At 33.8% G+C, this 21225-nt stretch overlaps 1 long non-coding RNA gene across 1 annotated transcript; it reads right to left on the bottom strand.

Moving 5' to 3' along the window:
* Positions 1-2531: 2531 nt before the first annotated feature.
* LOC117132774 lies at positions 2532-19955 on the bottom strand. Its single transcript, XR_004456320.1, has 2 exons — positions 13271-19955; positions 2532-7227 (listed from the first exon to the last, which is right to left on the bottom strand). It is a non-coding gene; the product is annotated as an uncharacterized LOC117132774 (long non-coding RNA).
* Between the last annotated feature and the right edge of the window lie 1270 nt (positions 19956-21225).

Below are 21225 nucleotides of genomic sequence, written 5' to 3'. Positions count from 1 at the left end.
GGCAACTCCCAAAATATACTTTTCTTGTGCCAGTTGTGATGAACACCGTAAGAATCAGGCATATTACGAGGGACATGTCAATTACCACCCCAACGAACTGTTTCGTTAGCTCCATAGTAGTTGATTTGCGCTTCAATTTGTTCTCCAGTTAGATATGGAGGAGAAGTGTCTCTCACAACCCTTTTGTGCCTAAACAAATTCTTGTTTCTTCGGTAAGGATGGCCAATGGGAAGAAACCGACGGTGACAATCAAACCAACTTGTCTTCCTACCATTCTTCAGTTGAAACGCATCTTTCGTTCCTTTACAATATGGACAAGCTAATCTCCCATGTGTAGTCCATCCAGACAACATCCCATAGGAAGGAAAATCACTTATGGTCCTCAAAAGCATCGCTCGCATTGTAAAATTCGTCTTCGTTGAACAGTCATACGTCCTCACCCCTCTTGACCACACATCCTTCAACTCTTTTATCAGTGGTTGTAGGAAAACATCCAGGGACCTTTTTGGATGGTTCGGACCAGGTATTAATATGGTCAAGAATAGCAACTCCCGTTGCATGCACATCTCCGGTGGCAGATTGTATGGTGTAAGAAAGACTGGCCACAACGAATATTGTCTCCCTAACATTCCGAACGGACTAAATCCATATGTGCATAGTCTGAGATACACATTGCGGCTATTGCTAGCGAAATCTGGATATACTTTGTTGAAATGTTTCCAGGCTCTTGCATCTGATGGATGAGTCATCTCACCATCCGTCTGAGTATGCTCGGCATGCCATCTCATCTTTTCAGCAGTCTTCTCTGATTGATACAATCTTTTCAATCTGTCTGTAATTAGTAGGTACCACATCCTTTGGTACGGTACCCTATTACATCTCCGTCCTTGCGGCTTGAATCGTGGCTTCTTGCAGAATCGACATTCTTCTAGCTTCTCATCGTCTCCCCAATAGATCATGCAGTTGTCGATGCAAACATCTATCATCTCCGAAGGTAACCCAAGACTATAAACCAGTTTCTGAATCTCATAATAAGAATCAGCACACACATTGTCTTCCGGCAAATACTCTTTAAACAAGTCCGCCCATTTGTTCATGCAACTTTCAGGTAGATTGTGATCAGTTTTAATATTCATCATTCTAGTAGTCAACGACAATTTAGAGAGACCTTCTCTACAACCACTGTAAAGTGGTTGATTCGCTGCGTTTAACATTTCGTAAAACTTTTTTGCATCTATATTAGTTTCTTCATCTTTATCATGAGCTACGAATGCATCAGCTACCATATCATGAACCCTATCATAATCTACCATCTCCTCCTGATGGTAACTATGTTCATTATGCAAATGATGATCAACCGGTTCTTCCTGAAAATTGCTATTGCTACTACTAGCTTCATTCTGATCATAATTAAAACCTTCTCCATGTTGAAACCAAATATAGTAATTTGGCGTGAAACCTCTATTTATTAAATGCTTCCAAACATTTTCACGGTTTGCCAGTTTCGAATTATTGCATTTTTGACAAGGACAGAACATCTTACCACTTTCTTGGGCGAGCGGTGTTGAATCTGGTTGATGCATAAATGTCTCCAGCCCCGCAAGGTATTCTTTCGTCACTCTTCCGTTAGCATCTCTGTACATATACATCCACTTCTGCAACTCGTAAATAGTCCCGGAGCCAGCCATTTTTTTTTCTTTCACATTTTTTGTTGTTGGTGTGTTTAAAATGATGTTCAAACATCCATATTTATAGGAAATTTCGAATCTGGTAGTTGTAATTTTCCTATGAATTTACGACGAAAATTAATTAGGTGCCAAAAAAACGTGTAACACCTACAAAGTTGGTGGATTCAAAATTTCCTCGCTAAATACACGTAAATTATTTCCTCGTAAATAACACGCGAAGTTTACGTCGTATTTACGAAGAAAAATTATTTCCTCGTAAAGGACACGTCAAGTTACATCGACTTTACGACGAAATGGTTTTGTCGTTACTTTACGAGGAAATAACGATGATACTTTTTTCACGTATGTTCCTCGTAAAATCAACGTAAATTTACGAGGTTTGTTTTTCCTCGTTAATTTTTCCTGTTAAGCTTGAGTTTTCTTGTAGTGTAAGTAGTTTCTTCAAAATCTTTCCATAAACCTTCTCTCTCTCTCTTAAAACATGATTTGCCTTCTTAGTTTTTCTCTATCTGATCTTCTTAGTTTTTTGTTTGTTTGTTTGTGGGTGGTAGTTTGGATCGTGTTGAAGATCGTGCACGTTTGTTTCAAAGGCAAAACTTTTATGGTGTGGCTGAAAGATAAATTTAATTGGGATCCTTCTGATCTGTGTTTGTCGGTTTCGGATCTTTATGTTCCATGGTGCAGCTCGCCTCTGGTTTTCTTTCTCAGAGATCTAACATGCATGTATTATGTTCAGTGAGATTGATCTTTACTCTTGCACTTCTTAATGGTCTTCAAATTTGGTGGTCCCTCGTTGGATCCAAGCTCCCTTTCGTCCTTGATTGATCTCTGAGCTAAGTCCGGTTTCGTTGTGTTTTATGGTCTCGGTTTCGAGATTAGATTGGTTTGGATTTGGATATGTATCGCTCCTTGTCTTTTCTCCAGAGATTTGAATAGGATCTCGTTTTTTTTGTAGTGCTTTTTTTTTTGCGTTCCCTTGTCATTCTCTTGTCGACATCGTCTCTACTTGAAGGCCAGATCTTAAAGTTGTTTCTCTATTGATTATGCTCTCTCACTATAGGAGGAGGTCTCAGTTATCAATATGATTGGAAAACTTTACCAGTTGATCTCAAAGGGTTCGGGATGTTATATTAGATTAGTTTAAAGCCTCTTCCTTTTAAGGTGATTTGAAGTGTTTATAGTATGGTTCTATCTCTTGTTTGTGTTGATGTAGTATGTCTGGTTTCCCTTGTTCGGGCTAATGGTTTCCGAGAAACATAGTTTTGCCGGCAAAGTCTCCGGAGATGTCTCCGTGTCTGCCGGCTTTATGTGTGTTTTATTGTATTCAACCAATGTATTATACCTTGTTCAATATATAATCTTCAGTGTTAAACAAGTAATTTCTTAAATTTTCATCTCTTAATCATAATCGTTATCACTTTAATTAATATAAATGTTTATTTTATTTATTAGGGTTTTTAGAGATAAGATTCTGTAACTATTTTGAATTAAAAAAGAGATGTCTTTCGATTAATTTTTAATGTTTAAAATCATCAATTTATATACTCTCCATCTTTAATGCGGTCTATTTTAGATAGAAAAAAAGTTATAATGATACAATGTATTAGTTCAGGGATTTTTGTCACTGAAATACATGATTTTTCTCGGTTTATGCTTTTTATATATTGAAGTTTTAGACTACTGTTTGTAAGCTAAGAATTTAAACATTTTAAAAATTGATTCAAAATATAACTGAACGATTTTACCACTAAAAAACTTTTTTTTTTATCATTGGTGTCAAAAGTTTACGCTTGGTTTTAGAATAAAATATAGGCTGGACGGGCATGTCGTCGCCACGAGGTAAGAAGTAAAACATTGTTGGTGACTACTGACTTGTGGTGCTGTGGCGATAGTGGGCCCCACTGGTTATCCACTTCACCGCATTTGACGATCTTACATCGTAAGTGTGACCTTTGCTCCAATGGCCTCATCCTCATCTCCTCACCGACGAATTCACCGTAAACCCTTCTTTTTGACATATAAAAATAAAACAGAGCTGGCGTGTTTGCAATTGGAACTTTTGTTTCCTTCCACAGTTTCTGTTTTAGACATAAAGATGTAAAAAACACACCCCCATTTCAATCCCTTAATAAAAGTCCCATAAAAGTAATATAAATTTTTGCTAAAAGAATTATTTACATATACACTTTGGTAGGTTTATTTGTATTAGCAACTAATATTTCCGATTATGTAAGATTTTATTTATTTTTGAAAATTTATTTAACCCTCTTATACACAATTGCGTTTATTCACAACTCATGATTTTAGAAATAAATATAGGTGATGACTGTTTGTACTAGTTTTTAGTTTAGTTTTTGGTTTTTAGATTTTGGTTTTAGATTTTAGATTTTTTTTGAGAATTTACCAAATATGACCCAAAACTTGATTTTGATTGCAAAAGTATACCCAAACTTGAATCAAATGCAAAAATAACTCAAAAATCTTGTGAAATTATAGTCAGCTCCTTCTGAACAAACAAAAAAACATAACTCATTTTTACGAATATATCCCCGCTAAATCTTCTAAGTCTTCTGAGATTCTGTTAAGTCTTCTAGACAACGTCCATGAAAGTCGTCTAGTATAGTTGATCTTAAAATAATTTATAAATTTTGTAAAAAATATTTTGATAAGCGAAAAATTAAAATCATGTAGTTATGAATAGTTTCAAGTGATATAAATATAGATATAATAAAATTAAATTGTTTTCAACATCGATGAGTGAAAGTAGTGAATCATGATATTTTTTGGTCTAGAGTTTGGCAACATATGTTGTAGCATTGTATGTATTCTTATGGTTAGATTTTAGAAAGCTTAAATGTTTTTTTGAAAAATTAATTTTTTTTATCTACATGTGATTATTTATGTGTACAGTCAACACTTTTTAAGTTTAATTTCATTTTATGAAGTGTTTAGTTAGTTAATTTAGTTTAGGGGTTATGTTTAGGGTCTAGACGACTAACATCTAAGTCGTCTGGGAAGTCTTCTAACTCCCGCTAAAAATATTTTAGTTTCCCGCTAAAAATATTGAAGTCTTCTTTGTGACTTACAAGTAAGTCGTCTAATAAGTCTTCTGATCGAAAATATTTAACCTTATTGGAATTTTTGTCTCCATATATAAAGAAAAATTTTCACATTCTCTCTTCTCTTCTCAAATAGCTGCAACAAAAATGGTATGTTCCTCATTCTAAAACTCTCCAACATCTCTCTAATCTTTTTTGAACTTATAAACACAAAACTTTATATCAATTTATTATTTTTGTCTCATGCCTTTCTCACTAGTTTATCTTGTTTTGCAGGTACTTATTTAAAGGGAGATTTATTAATTTTAGATATATAGTTTTGTATGTTCTATAAAGGTAGATCTATCTAATATTTCACTCATTTTCTATGTTTTTAAGTTATTTAAACATTTTTGGAGATGCAGGTTTTTCAGATCTGTATTTTGATATGCAAGTTTTTCAAATCTTGAAGATTTGGATATACAGGTTTCTCCCATGTCTCCCTTTCATAATAGATTTGAGTGTTTTGGTAAGTTCTTATGTCTGATTTTACTTCATTTGGTAACCTCCTGTTGCATAAAATTCATATCTTTTTCCCAAACTAAAACTCTCCAAACCCATTATAATCTCTTTGACTTGAAAACACTAAAATTTATATGAATTTTTCATTTTTGTCTCATGTCTTTCTCACTAATTTATCTTTCTTTTTACAGGTTTTAATCAGATTGTTCTAATCTTCCACTTGGATATGTACTTCGTGTCTTCTATAAAAGTATATCTATCTAATTTTCTACTCCTTTTCTTTGTTTTAAGCCATTTGAACGTTTTTTAATATGATATGTAGATTTTTCAAATTTGGGTTTGATATACAAGTTTTTCAGATCTGGATCAGACTTTGGAAGAACTAAGGAAGTTTTCTCGGAAGTCTTCTAAAATATAATACGTTAGAAGACTTTGAGGAAGTATTCCAGACGACTTCAAAGAAGTCTTCCAAGAAGTCTTTTGACGGGGTCTTCTTCCATATCAAGTGGAGTCTAAGCTTGTATTGGTAGATGAATGATCTATAATAGTTTTGTTTGTGGTCTGTTTTGTGATTTGCATGTGTACTCCTTTAGTCGTGACTTTTTTTTTGTAAATTTGAAGAAATATTAATGAAAAAGTTTGGTAAATATGTTCATTTTCCACAACATTATCTTGCCAAAATTACTTGACATAATTGAAGTTATTGATACAACTTCAATAGCAAAACACAATAACACAAAAAATAATCAAATTTATTACAACTAAGGGAGAAGAATTCTCAAGAAAACTTAATCAAATTCACAAAAGATAAAAGCAGTGCATAAGTTCAAAGCTAGAACACTTTCATTAAACCATGTTACTTGATATTCTTGAAGTTACTTAACACTTTTAAAAATTAAATAAACATATCTTAAAGTTACTTAACAAATTTACAAAAACTAACGTAGAAGACTTCCACGGAAGTCTTCTCAATTAGCTAGAAACTTCACTAAGCATGAATGTTGGTAATCTCATAAATATCACCAATTAAGTTATAAATTTCATTCAGTAGCCCCAATATCGACTAATATACATGAATTAACAAAAAAAAATTAAAAGGTCTTTATAGTTTTAGAGAAAATGAAAGTTTATTAAACATTGACGCATATGACTTCCACGGAGGTCGTCTAGTAGACTTCTAGTAAATCGTCCATTTAGGTTAGTTTTGAATTGATTTTTAACCTAGAAGACTTACATGGAAGTCGTCCATCTTTGTTTGTTAAAAAAAAATTTGAGACGACTATCATGTAAGTCGTCTAGGAAAAACATGTTAGTTTTGCATTTGACCGGATTGTGTCAGAAATTTGATTTTTCTTGGACGACTTAAGTCGTCCAGTAGAAAATTAAAAAATCAATATTTTGTTATACCTAGGCGACTTCTATGTAAGTCATCTCAGGTTAGTTTTGCAATTGAAAAATAAAACAAAAAAATATATTTTTCTAGACGACTTACACGAAAGTCGTCTGTCCGACGACTTACATGGAAGTCGTCCAAGATAAGCAACGTTTGACCAGAATCTTGGAATAAAATTATGGACGACTTTCGAGTAAGTCGTCTGATGGACGACTTCCGTGTAAGTCGTCTAGACAAAAATATTTTTTTTTGTTTTATTTTTTAATTTCAAACTAACCTAAGACGACTTACATGGAAGTCGTCTAGGTATAACCAAATATTGATTTTTTAATTTTCTACAGGACGACTTACATGTAAGTCATGTAGGAAAAGTTAAATTTCTGACACAATCCGGTCAAATGCAAAACTAACATGTTTTCCCTAGACGACTTACATGGAATTCGTCTCGATTTTTTTTTTAACAAACAAAGATGGAAGACTTCCATGTAAGTCGTCTAGAAAAATACATTTAAAAGTCAACTGCAAAATTAATCTTTGCATTGACCAGAAGACTGCCATGTAAGTCGTCTACAGCCAAACGATTTACCTGGAAGTCGTCTGGACAAACAGATCTGAAAAAAAAAACTAATTTCATAGTTCCAACCAATGAGATAACTTTTTTAGCATACAAAAGTCTTTTCCAAGCACGCAGAATCTCAAACAAAAAGTGACCCAACAAGAATAGTAAGCTTCAATAGCTCTAAGAACCATTAAATTTTTACAATCAAAATCTTGTGTTTTTTTTGGATAAATATAGAAAGAAAGTAAAGAAATGTTGTCTTTAATTCATAACAATTGAGAAAGAAAGAGTGTAAATCGATTTTTAGGTGCATTAAGAGTTTCAAATTGGTTGTTCATAGTGGTTGGTGTATTGATGGCAATGACAATATTGTGAATACTTGAGGAAGATGAGAGTGATAGAGTAAAATATGCATTTAAAAAAAAAGTGATGCCATTTCCATGAATAATCTGAACTTTGGGGGTGAAAGAGGCAAGCCAAAGTTCTATAAAAAAAACATGGGTTACTTTTGTGTTTGACTTCAAGTTTTGAGTCATATTTGGAACAAACCCCTTTTTCGATTTTTAGCTTTTTATTTTGAGTTTCAGTTTTTGGTTTTGTTGTGGTTTTTAAGTTGTTAAAAAAAATTAATATATTATTTTAAAATAATACAACAAAATAGAAATCAAACATTTAAAATTTACCATTGAAATTTAATTAATATATACTCATTATTATTTAAAAATACAAAATATATTAAAAATTAACCATTATATTTTTAATATTAAAATAGTCAAATATGAAAACTATTTATATTTTCTTATAAATTATTACTAATTTATAAAACTTGAATGACATTTTTTTTGTTTTCCAAGTTAGTATAATATATTGTATTAATAAAAAATTATGTGTTGTAATCTTTAGTTAAAGTGTAATGTGTCTAATAATAATTAAAATTATTAAATAATTTTATTTATAGAAATTATTAAATAATTATTTACAATTAACTAATATTATATATTAGTTTAAAAAAAAAATTTCAGATACTAAACACAAATAAATTATCATGCATTGTTGCTTAAATGATGGTGATGCTGGTTTGAATTAGTTTCCGGTTTCAGTTTTTAGTTTTTGGTTTTAGTTTTTATATTTTGGATTTTGATTTTTTTGGTTTTGATTTTCAGCTTTTGGTTTTGATTTTTAGTTTTTAGATTTTAGTTTTGCTGTAACTTTTTGTTTTTTCAAAAAATTGTCAATACATCCTTTTAAAATAATAAAACAAAGTAGCAATAAAATATTTAGAACTTTTCATTAAAATTTATTAAAGTATAGTGATTGTTGTTTAAATATAAAATATATTAACATGTTTTGAAATAAATTTACTTTTAAGTATCATGCTAAAATATAAACCACAAATTATCTATAAAATATACAAAATTAAAAATACTTAAAATTTTAAAATATTTATCAATTTAGTTATATATAATATATTTACTTTTAACACTTGAATGGCTATTTTCAAAATTTATATAATATATTGTATTAATATTTTTTGCTTTTATAAACTTTTGTTATTGTTTAGCTTGTCTAATAATTCTTACAATTATTAAATAATTTTATTTATATTAATTTATAACTAATGGTTTACAATTAATTAATATTATATATAAATATAAAACTTTATTTAAAGATATGAGACAAATAAATTATTTTACATTATTTTTTAAATGATATCTTATCTAAAAAAAACTTGTATGGAAGATTTATCTTTATAAAATAATATTTATTTAATTATTGATTACATAAATGCAGTACTTTTTATAAAAAAGAAAGAAAATTCGTTTATAAGAAAAGTTCACAAAATTAATTTTTGGTTTTTCTTCATAAAATGGTTGAAATTTTGAAAAACTAGTTTCCGTAAATTTTATGGAATCTATTTTTCAAAAATCTTGATTGGCAAATGGTTTTTACAAAAACAAAAACTACAAGCTAAAACTTGATTGGATGAAAAATAGTTTCTACAAAAACAAAAACCAAAAATTAGAGCAAAAACAACAAATAATCAACCTCGATATCTTATGTACCAAAAGTTGTAAGAGACTTTTATCTTTATAAAATAATATTATTTAATTATGAGTTAATTAAAATATACCACTTTCTACCAAAAAAAAAAGAACAAAATTCGTTTTTTATTAAAACCCTACGTAAATATGAGTTTTTGGTTTTTCTTCACAAATTGATTAAAACTTTGAAAAATTAGTTTCCCTAAACTTTAGGGAATCTATTTAATAAACACTTGATTGGCAAAACAAATGGTTTTTACTAAAACAAAAATTAAAATCTAAATCTTGATGGAAAATTTGCCAAAATTAACCCACAACTTGATTTTAGCCTCAAACCTATACCCAAACTTGAATCAAATGCAAAACTAACCTAAAAGCCTTGTGAAATTATACCCCAGTCCCCGTGTGACCAAACAAAAAAATAGAAGCCATTTTTACGAATATAGCCCTAATAAGTCGTCTGAGTCGTCTTAGATATTGAAAGTCGTCTGGTGTAGCTGATCTTAAAAATAATTTATAAATTTTTTAAAAAATATTTTGATAAATGAAAAATTAAAATCATGTAATTATAAACAGTTTTAAGTTATATAAATTAAAATATAACAAAATTGAATTTCTTTCAACATAGATGAGTGTAGGTAGTGAATCATAGTATTCTTGTGTCTAGAATTTGACAACATATGTTGTAGTATTGTATGTATTCTTTGGGTTAGATTTTAGAAAGCTTGAATGTTTTTTGAAAAATTAATTTTTAACCTATACGTGTTTATTTTTATGTATAGTAAACACTTTTGACGTTTAATTTGATTTTATGAAGTGTTTAGTTAGTTAATTAAGTTTAGGGGTTATGTTTAGGGTCTAGACGACTTACATTTCAGTCGTCTGTTTTCAGTCGTCTGGTGAAGAAATTAAAACAGATGACTTACATGTAAGTCGTCCAAATATTTCCTCCTAAAATTAAAAAAATATATATTTTCCCGCTTAAATAATTTAAACTAGAAGACTTACTTGTCGTCTAGGAAGTCATCTATTTTAGTTTCGCGCTAAACATATTTTAATTTCCCGCTAAAAATATTAAAGTCTTCTGGACGACTTACAAGTAAGTCGTCTAGGAAGTCGTCTGAATCATACATATTTAACCTAATTGGATTTTTTTGTCTCCCTATATAAAGAAAAATTTACACATTCTCTCTTTTCCTCTCAAATGGCTGCAACAAAAAATGTATTGTTCATCATTCTAAAACTATTCAACCTCTCTCTAATCTCTTTGCCAAACTTTATATGAATTTTTCAGTTTTCTCTCATGTCTTTCTTACTAATATATCTTTTTTGCAGGTTTTTAATCAGATGGTACTCATATTCCACTCATTTAAAGGTATATATATTAATTTTAGATATGTATTTTTGAGTGTTCTATAAAGGTAGATTTATCTAATCTTCCACTCATTTTCTCTGTTTCTAAGTCATTTGAACGTTTTTGGATATGCAGGTTTTTTAGATCTGGAAGACTTTTGGGATGACTTACATGTTAGTCGTCTAAAATATAATGCACTAGACGACTTCCAGGAAGTCTTCCAGACGACTTCTATTTCAGTCGTCTGGACTTCCTGGAAGTCGTCTGGACTTCCTGGAAGTCGTCTGGTCTTCCTGGAAGTCGTCTGGACTTCCTGGAAGTCTTCTGGACTTCATGGAAGTCTTCTGACGAAGTCTCCTTTTCATAATAAATCTGAGCATTTTGATAAGTTTTTATGTCTGATTTTTCTTGATTTGGTAACTTCTTGTTGTATAAAGTTCTTACTTTTTTCCCAAACTAAAACTCTCCAAACCCACTCTAATCTCTTTGACTTGAAAACACCAAATTTTATATGAACTTTTCAGTTTTGTCTCATGTTTTCTTACTAATCTATTTTTTTTGCAGGTTTTTAATCAGATGGTACTCATCCTCCACTCATTTAAAAGTAGATCTATTAATTTTTTTATTTTTTTGATCAACTTTTTGTGTGTTCTATAAAGGTAGATTTATCTAACTTCCACTCATTTTTTTCTGTTTTTAAACCATTTGAACGTTTTTCGATATGCAGGTTTTTCAGATCTGGAAGACTTCTGGGACAACTTACATATTAGTCGTCTAAAATATAATCCACTAGACGATCCAGGAAGTCTTCCAGACGACTTCCATTTCAGTCGTCCGGATTTCTTGAAAGTCGTCTGGACTTCCTGGAAGTCGTCTGGACTTCCTAGAAGTCGTCTGGACTTCCTAGAAGTCGTCTGGAAGTCGTCTGGACTTCCTAGAAGTCGTCTGGACTTCCTGGAAGTCTTCTGACAAAGTCTTCTTCCATATCAAGTGGAGTCCAAGCTTGTCTTTGTAGAGGAATGATCTATAATAGTTTTGTTTGTGGTTTGCTTTGTGAATTGCATGTCTACTCTTTTAGTTGTGAATTTTTTGTAAAATCAGTAATAATGTTTCCCGAGATGTAATACATGTGCTAACAATGTGTTTACACATTTACAAATCAATGAAATAATAGACTTCAGTATATTTTTTCTTATCTTTGGATCTCTCATATGCAATAATAAACTCCAATGATCTTTTTCTCATCTTGATAAAAAAGAATGTTGGTAGCTTCATATTGATACAACATTTTAAGAAGCATTTTAATCCTTCTTCCAACTCATAAGAATAATCATCATTAGTGTCTATAACAATAATACTTACGAGATGGAAACAAACAATAGTAACTAGTCAAAGCATATCATATTTTTTATAAGTTTGTGTTGAAAAACTTAGTCAAATTTAGTAAGACTAAGGGAGAGAACTCATTTTGAAAATATGAGTTTTACATATCTTGAAGTTACTTATCACTCTTAAGAATACAAGGTATTCCAAAACTAGCGTAGAAGACTTAAAAACTAGCGGAGAAGACTTCCGTGGAAGTCTTCTCGGATCAGTTAGAAACTTTAATTAACGTGAATGTTGGTAAACTCATAAATATCACCAATTAAGTTATAAATTTCATTCAATAGCCCAAATATTCATTAATAAACATGAATTAACAAAAAAATGTTAAAAAGTCTTTATAGTTTTAAAGAAAATGCAAGTTTATTAAACATTGACGCAGACGACATCCACGGAGGTCATCTAGTAGACTTCCACAGAAGTCATCCATTTTGGTCGACGAGAACGACTTCAATCTATGTATTCCAGACAACTAAAATATAAGTTGTCTGGTCAACGCAGAGGTTATTTTTGCAATTGACTTTGAAATATGTTATCTGGGACGACTGAAAAATAAGTCGTCTACTTTTTTTTGGTTAAAAAAAGCTCCAAAAAAGCTAGACGACTTACATTTCAGTCGTCATAGGTTAGTTTTTTATTTGACTGGATTATTTCAGAAGTTTGACTTTCCTGGACGACTTACATTTCAGTCGTGTGGTGAAAAATTCAAATGTCAATAATTTATTAAAACTCGACGACTTACAATTAAGTCGTCATAGGTTAGTTTTGCAATTGAAAAATAAAACTTCAATATTTAATTATATATAGACGACTTACAATTCTGTCGTCCGTCCGACGACTTACATGTAAGTTGTCCAGGATTTACGAGGTTTGACCAGAATCTCGGAATAAAATCCTTGACGACTTACATGTAAGTCGTCGGGCGGACGACTGAATTGTAAATTGTCTCGGTATAATTAAATATTGAATTTTTTTTAATTGCAAAACGAACTTATGACGAATTAATTGTAAGTCGTCCAGTTTTAATAAAATATTGATATTTCAATTTTCTCCAGACGACTGAAATGTAAGTCGTCCAAGTAAGTCAAACTTCTAAAATAATCCAGTCAAATGCAAAACTAACCTATGACTACTGAAATGTAAGTCGTCTAGGTTCTTTGGAGATTTTTTTGTAACCAAACAAAATCACACGACTTAACTTTCAGTCGTGTCAGAAAACAGATTTCAAAGTCAATTGCAAAAATAACATCTGCGTTGACCAAACGACTTCTAGGTAATCGTCTGCACATACCTGTAAGTCGTCTGGACGAACAGATCTGGAAAAAACTTGATTTCATACCTTAAATTGGTGAGATAACTTCCTTAGCACACATAAGGCTTCTCCAAGAACACAAAATCTCAAACGAAAGTGACCCACAAAGAATCATTAGCTTCTTTGACTCTATGAACAATAAAAAAAGTAGAATCAAAATCTTGGGTTTCTTTAGCTTAATGTGGAGAAAAAGTGAGAGAGATGCTGTGTTTAGTTCATAAGAATGGAGAAAGAAGAAAGGTAAATCGATTTTGGGAGCATTAAAAGCTTCAAATTGGTTGTTCATGGTGGTTAAGGTATTGACAATAGCAATTTTGTACTTACTTGAAGATGATGAGGGTGAGAGAGTAAAAATGTCATTTTTCAAAAAAAAAAAAAATTGATGGCATTTTTGTGAATTATATGAACTTGTGGGGTGAATAGGGCAAAACTAATTTCCTAAAAAAAAAGAAGGCTAGTTTTGTGTTTGACTTTGAGTTGGATGTCAATTTTACGAAAAAGAAAACTAGTTTTTGAAAAAAACAAAAACCAAAAAGTATTTCAGAAACTACAAACAATCGTCACCATAGTGTGGCTGAGATTTTTTGGTTTAGTATTAAAGAGACAGATCTAAGACACGCTAATAGGTTTCAGTCTCGATTTACTTGTTATGCAAAATTGAATTAAATTTTATTTGGACACTCACACACATATGTGTTTTTGCTTTTGACCTATTTACATATTCGAAAAAATGTATCCGTAAAATGCATCTTCTCTCAGAAATTAATCAGAAAATTTATATAAAGTCAGAATAATCCTAAGTTACAAAATATAGTGTGTTTTTTGTAATTTAGTTCTGTTACTAGTATTATCACCCATGCTATGCATGGGTTAATTTACTGTTTTTAAAACTATTTGATCGCTGTCATTATTTGTAATTAGAATAAATATTACAAAATTGATACATGTTTGTAGTATTTTTCAAAATAAAAAAATGATACAAAATATAAAATATAGTTAAAAATACCTTGAGACATTAATTTATTCGATATAGATCTAATAAAATGTTTTCTTCTTATTTTACATTTTAAAATAATTCATTGACATTTTATGTTAATTTACCTAACCTATATTTTTATAAAACGCAAATTTGAACATAATTAACCTATAATTTCTATTTTGATAATTTATGAATTTATAAAATTAGAATTACAACTTTTGTTTGATTTTTACTAAGCTATAATAAATAGTCCAGCAATAATTAATTAAATTCCAGCTTCAAAAAATATTAATTAAAGTAAATTTAACTTTGGATTCAGAAAACCAAAGGCTCCCTGATACGTCCATTTAGTATCATGGTAGAATTCAATTGCAGACTTGCAGTGGTGATTGCTTAAAAATAATTGATTGAATAAAAGAAACATTACAAATATTAAGGAGTGAAAAATTGGTTAACCTTTTCTGTCAGGCTAAAATCTGATGCTTGTTCCGTTTGTCTTTTTTGACTGATTGGAAATTCAGCGTGCGAGTGTAGTTATGGACTCCTTCACATATCTCCAAAGTATGGCTTTTAGAGTCTGTAAATCAATAGATAGAGAAAGTTTCTAACTCTAAAATGGAATCTCTTCAAAATAAATGTGTAACGACCCAGATTTTTTCTGGTGGAACAGTTTGGCCTTTATTAAAAATTAAAGTCTAATTCTCTCTTTTTACTTTGTCCTACATTGGATGTTTAGAAAACCTACTTGCCTTCCCTTCTCCTATATAAAAAACTCCATCCTTTCTCTTTATTCTCATCAAGTCAAAGTATTTCTTTGCGTGTGATGAGTTGTTGTTGAATTATTCGACGACCAGTCACTAGTGAATTTTCCGGTGGGATTTCCGGGTGAGCTTCCGGCGAGATTTCTGGACGAGCTTCCGGTGAGATTTCTAGACGAGCTTCCGGCGGGTTTTCCAGTAAGTTTGTTGCCTCCTTATTTCTAGTTATAGGAATATTTTAGGAAAGTTTCTAATTTAGGAAATAAGTTATATTAGGAAAGTTTCTATTTTAGGAAAGTTGCCATTTTAGGAAAGTTGACATTTTAGGAAAGTTTCTATTTTAGGATATGTTTCATTTTAGGAAAGTTTTCATTTTAGGAAACTTATTTCCAGAGAAGCAGAGCTTAAGTCGTTGATTCTCGTGTTGCAGTTGACCTCAGCTGACCGCATCTTCCGTTGTTCATTCAACCTGTGGCTAAGGTGAGGGCTATCCCATTAAAGCCCGAGCTAGTTTAGTACTACTATTATGGAAAGTTTAGTTTCGAAACATGATCCGTCTCTGTGAATTGAGTCCGTTTGAGAGTCTTGTTTGTTTATTATTACTATTGATTGTTAAACCGGAAATAGGATAATAGAGGATTCAACGGTTGATTGAATTGAATGAATTAAGAACTGTCATTTATATATGTATATACATAAGTCTGTTATGAGATTGCGGGGCACAAAAGATGTTGTGCTAACGGCGCATTGTGTGGAGATTGCGGGACACAGAGACGTTTGTGTTAGCGGCGCATTGTATGGAGATTGCGGGGCATATGGACGTCTATGCTAGCGACGCATTGTATGAGTGATTGCGGGGTACAAAGACGTTTGTACTAGCGGCGCATAGGTGATTGCGGGGTACAAGGATGGACTCTTGTACTAGCGGCGCATAGAGTTATATATTTATATCCGTATAAGGAGAATGCGGGGTGTGTGATCTAGTTATGCACTATCAGCGCATTTGATGTTTTATGTGGTGTATTAGACACCGTGTTTGTTTCATGCTAGAGCTAGGCCTACATAGTCGTAGTGCTATGTACTGAGTCAGTGGTTTGTGGTTTAGCATCCCATACCTCACGGAGTTACTCACCCTTTTACTCACCCCTCCTATTCCTTTCCTCTTTCAGGTGAGACTGACGAGCAGGAGTGATTGCTATCGGATTGGTGCTTTGGGAGTTCTATTTCTTTTATTTTCAGACTTTCGATTTTATTATTTTATCAATATTTCGGGATTTATCTCTTTTATTGCATTTATGGTTATTTATTGGATTTATGATTCCGGAATTGACTTTTGAGAAGTAATAAATGGAGATTTCAGACTTTTTATTTATTTAAGTTATTTCGGAAAATACGGGTGTTACAAAATGTACCAGTATCTTGTCGATGATGGATTACTAAATACTAATCCATGCTATAAATAAGAAATAATAAAAGCTTTGAATTGCTGGAAAAAAGTTACGAAGAACCGTAGAGGTAGAGATCAAAATTCACATGGAGATGATAGAAATGAAGAAAAAGAAAGTACAACATAAATTTAAATAAGAAAAAAAAAACAGTTTGAACGTGGATGTGATATTTTGAGAAAAAATAGGATAAAGTTGCTGAAAATTAGGGGTTGATGAGAAATTTATTTTAATCAATTCTTTCAATCAATTATTTCTTAACAAAAAATTTCACATGTCAAATTTTGATTTGTTAGGTGACTTGTGATTTAGTATATAAAAGATATATATGGAGGAAAATAATATATGTTTATCAATCTTTTTAAAACAATGAAGTTTAAGGAAATAGATGTTCAAAAAAAAAGTTTATGGAAATTCTAAAGAGATGGAGTTGGCCGAGATGGAGTTTCTCGGTTTTGGTGGCGTGGGTAATGTTTAAGTTTGGCTTCCAGCTTTCTAGCTCGTCAAGTGGGTATTACGTTGGAGGAGGTGTGCCTAGCTGGTCCCCTTGCTCCATATGGGCTTGGCGGTTAAATGGGTGTACACGGACTTGGGAAGATAGGTTAGAGGCAGCAATCTTCAGCTTCCTTCTCTGAACGACGGCATCGTCAGCTGCAGTCCCTCCTCGTGCTGCCGATTTGGTGTTTGTTAGATGAGCTAGACTGTCTGGTTTTTATTCTTTGGGCAGGTTGAGGCGTGTGAATTTTTCTGGAAGCTGTAGGAAACCGTGTGTTTCAAGGTTTGAAGGCGTCTTTTTCTGCGGTAGCTCGCGGCAACTGGTTGTTCACTCTGTTTGTGCTTCGTCCTCTGATTTTTCTCTGCCATGGTTTAATCTAGGCCGTTATGCGAGTGTCTTCTCCTTCATTTTATGTTTGCTCCTTAGGGCCCTTCTGATAGTTTCAATTTCAATATTTTTTTGCTCCTAGCTAGTTAATATCTGTAATGTCTGTACAAAATTCAAAAATCTAATATAAAATCTTAACATTTAAAAAAAAACTGTTAAGAGATACCGAAAAAAGAAATAATTAATTGTTAAAAAGAAATAATTAATTAAAAGTTGTGAAAGTGACCTAACGCATGGATATATACAGTCGAGAATGAATAATTAATTGTTTCTTTTTTTTGAAAAAAAGAATAGTTAATTGTCTCAAAGTTTTATTATCAACAAACATGTACAATAGAGTTTAAGGTTTAAAGACTTCTACAGACAAGTTTGGGGTTCGAATCCCATAGTATGCAATTTCTTGCAGATTGCACATTATAAGATGTCCAGGCTTCAATTCTCAGCGAAAGCGATTTATTAGACAATTATACAGACTACGAAAGAAATGCATACAAGAGATCTTCAACATGGTGCAAGTAAATCCGGTCAGGCGTGGATCTTCATAGGATGGGTCAAGTGAAGAAGCATCACTCTTTATGCAGACATTCCCGGCTTCTCCATCAAACTTTCTGCCAACTCCGGCGAATCTCCACCGTGGGGGCAACGTCTCATCCTTATAAAGGAGAAAAGAAAGTCTTGCAGGCTCAACTTGACCATGCGCGACAGGGATATCCGTCCTTAGAGCATTTACAAGGTCTTATGTGGTGGTTCTTCCTGATTTTTCACTTCCAGGTCTCCGGAATCAAAGGTCATACATCTCCAATCAGGCCGCGAATCCTTCCCCACCGAGCGCGAGTGCATCTGAGCATTACCAACAAGGAAGTTTGATGGCCTAGGTTACGAGCCAACATCCTACTCCAAACTCAACGATTAATTTGATACTACGGTGCAACCCAAAAATTACCAGAACCCTGAGGGTCCTTCTTCCAGCATTTCGTCTCCAGCCCAAGAGGTCCCAGCATAGGGACACACATGAAAGCCACTGGGTTCCTCCAGTAAAAACTCCTTCCAGTCTACAACCAGCTTCAAAGGTCACACTCCGACCCATCTTTTCAGAAGAAATCATCAACGCTCCGGCTTCATCACCATCAGAAGATACAAGAAACTTCTATCAAGCTCCGGCCAAACAAGGAGGAACCGATCCTCGCCTAGGTTCAGAATGAGTTTCGGCTTGAGTGGAACCCAGGATAGCAAGACCATTGGAGCGGAGTCCTGCCTAAGGGGAGCCTTCTGAGAATGAGCAACCCCGGTTGAATTGAGTGCACAGGTTATTCCCAGACTTCGATGACGAAATCGAGAAATAAGAGGCAAACTGTTTGGGAAAAATACTCCAGCATCATTTTCCTCCAGCCTCCAGGCAAGACCCAGAACTCCGGGTCTCCGATAAGGGAACGCTCCAGGTCCCCGCTAATAGGAACCCCGAGACCGGTCCCAGGGACCACCCCCTCATCCAAAAAATGGAAAACTTTTGATAAGGAGAACCTTCCATAAATCTCAATATGGAAGATTTTAACCTAATCTAACCGCCTCAAGGACGACTTATATAAGGCTTCTAAACCTAAAGAAAGAGGGGGGGGGGGGGGGGGGGGGGGGGGGAGATCCAGAACACAGCAAGAGACACGAGCTCATCATCTCCATAGCTGCCGAAGCAAGATTCGAGACCTAGAAGGCCATCTTCATCAACATGCTTATAACCGATGAATCCCTGCGATTAATACCAACAAGATGAAGTTCTACATTCATGGAAGCACGTCTGCAACTCCATATAATGGCTCAGGCCACGATCACCAGCTCACCGACAGGGATACGCCATGCTCATCAAAGCATATCGAAGCTTCATGCTCCCTTCAGCATATTGACTACTCCACAATCTGTTCCGCCCATGCGCCCCCTAGAACAGATGGCTCATATCACCTACAGAGCTACGTGCTGCCAAGGTCATGTGCCCATTGATACCACTCAAATTACCCTAAGGAGTGTTACTCTCATCAAAAGAGGTTCAGATGTAGTACTTAGGGATCGAATCCACAAGGAGGTAGGGAACAATTAAATCTAGTGTTTATTAATTCTAAGGGTTGTAAATGTTTAAATGAAATAGCAATAGTAACAAGCGAGTAAATAATAAATGTAACTTGGTTGGAAATGATATTAGATGCAGGGCCACTATTCAGGTGTTGGAGATTATAATACCTATAGATGCCTAACTGTTGCATGCATGATATATTAGAGCTCAATCGCTTAACTCAGTGATCTGCTGTCGCATGTCTCACTGGTTAACAGACTAGATCTCGTGTCTCAACGGTTAGTATGTCGACAGCGAGATAGTGTCGATCAATGGTGTATTAAGACGTCGACCGATACACCTTTGCCAACGTCGATCGATTGTCAGTTGAGGACATCGATCGACGGGTTCTAGCCAGGCCTATGCGCGAATATGATATGCCCTACTAAGATACTAAATTGGCGGTTAGCCCTCTCTAGCAGTCCTAGTATGATAGATAGATGTCAGGATGGGATAACAAGGTTGCTTGAATATGCAATCCTATGATCAAGTTCTAGTTAGCAAGACTAAAACAAGCAATGAATATAAATCTATCTTGAATATCACAACAAGGCAGATCTATAGTTTGGGGCTAATCCCACAAACCTATCTGAACCCTGGATCTAATAATTGAACTACTCAGACATAGCAAAGCAATTCATAACAATAAATAAATAGAAACTCATAGTATAGATGAAAATAAATGATAACAAGGAGTTCCAATCACAAGTGATCTTCTCTCCAAAACTTGTAACAAAAAGGTCTCTACCAAAAAGCTCTCCTCTGCCGTCAAAACACTTAGGCAGTACATAATCTACTAGGTTAAAAACTCGTCAGGGCATTTTGGTAATTTGGCTTGGCCTTGGTTTTTAAGTCTGCTGAATCCAAAATGTCGCGTGTCTGGTGTCTCGACATCGATCGATGGTACTTATGTACATCGATCGATATTAATCTTCATCTGTCGAAGCATCTCCTGATATCGATCGTCAGCACTGATGCACATCGATCGATTGTTCTTCCTCTCGTCGACCTCTACGTGGTCAGCTCGGGTGAAATGTCCTTTAAGCTCCAAAATGCTCCAAAGTCATAGCTTTACTCCGAAATGCACCTGAACCTGAAAACATACCTAGAAGAGTAGACAACATAGATGTATATATAGTAAAATACTTATATACCATGGATAAAAATGGGTCAAATCCAAGATATATCACCCATCAAGGCCACGTGCCCATCCAGGCTCCTCGCCTCCATCAGAGCTACGTGCTCCTTAGGCCAAGTGCCCACTAGGCTACGTGCCCACTTAGGCTCCGTGCCTCCATAAATACATGAACTACGAACGGCTTGATCCCCCACTGAAGGGTACGTAGGCAATCCCCCCTGAAGGATGCAGCTATAAATCCCAAACACCTTCCTCGGTTCCTCAAAGACCTACCTTGGTAACCGAAACCCTCAACGACAGATCAAGAGGCACCCATGGACCGACCCTGGAATCGGGACCATCAATTACAGCCCCAGAAGACCTCGAGGCCTTCATCATAGATAGGCAGTTCCTGCCTGACGATCAATCTCCCCTGCTGCTACTAAGGCACCGACGGTATATACTGGCCCATATCCAGAAGACAGTATCCCAAGAACAAGACTTCCGGGTTCATCAACTATCAAGGCGGGAGAATACAGTACGACGAGATATCTCCTTCTCCCTATCATTCCATAGAACTGAGCACAGATCGCTTGTACACAAAAATCCGCTAACATAAATGATACCGGGGTATTTTTCCCCAACAGTTTG

This window comes from Brassica rapa, chromosome A03 (genome assembly GCF_000309985.2).
Source record: "Brassica rapa cultivar Chiifu-401-42 chromosome A03, CAAS_Brap_v3.01, whole genome shotgun sequence".
Taxonomy (NCBI): domain Eukaryota; kingdom Viridiplantae; phylum Streptophyta; class Magnoliopsida; order Brassicales; family Brassicaceae; genus Brassica; species Brassica rapa.
Note: the sequence above shows the minus strand (reverse complement) of the source record. Positions and strands in the feature narration are given on the sequence as shown.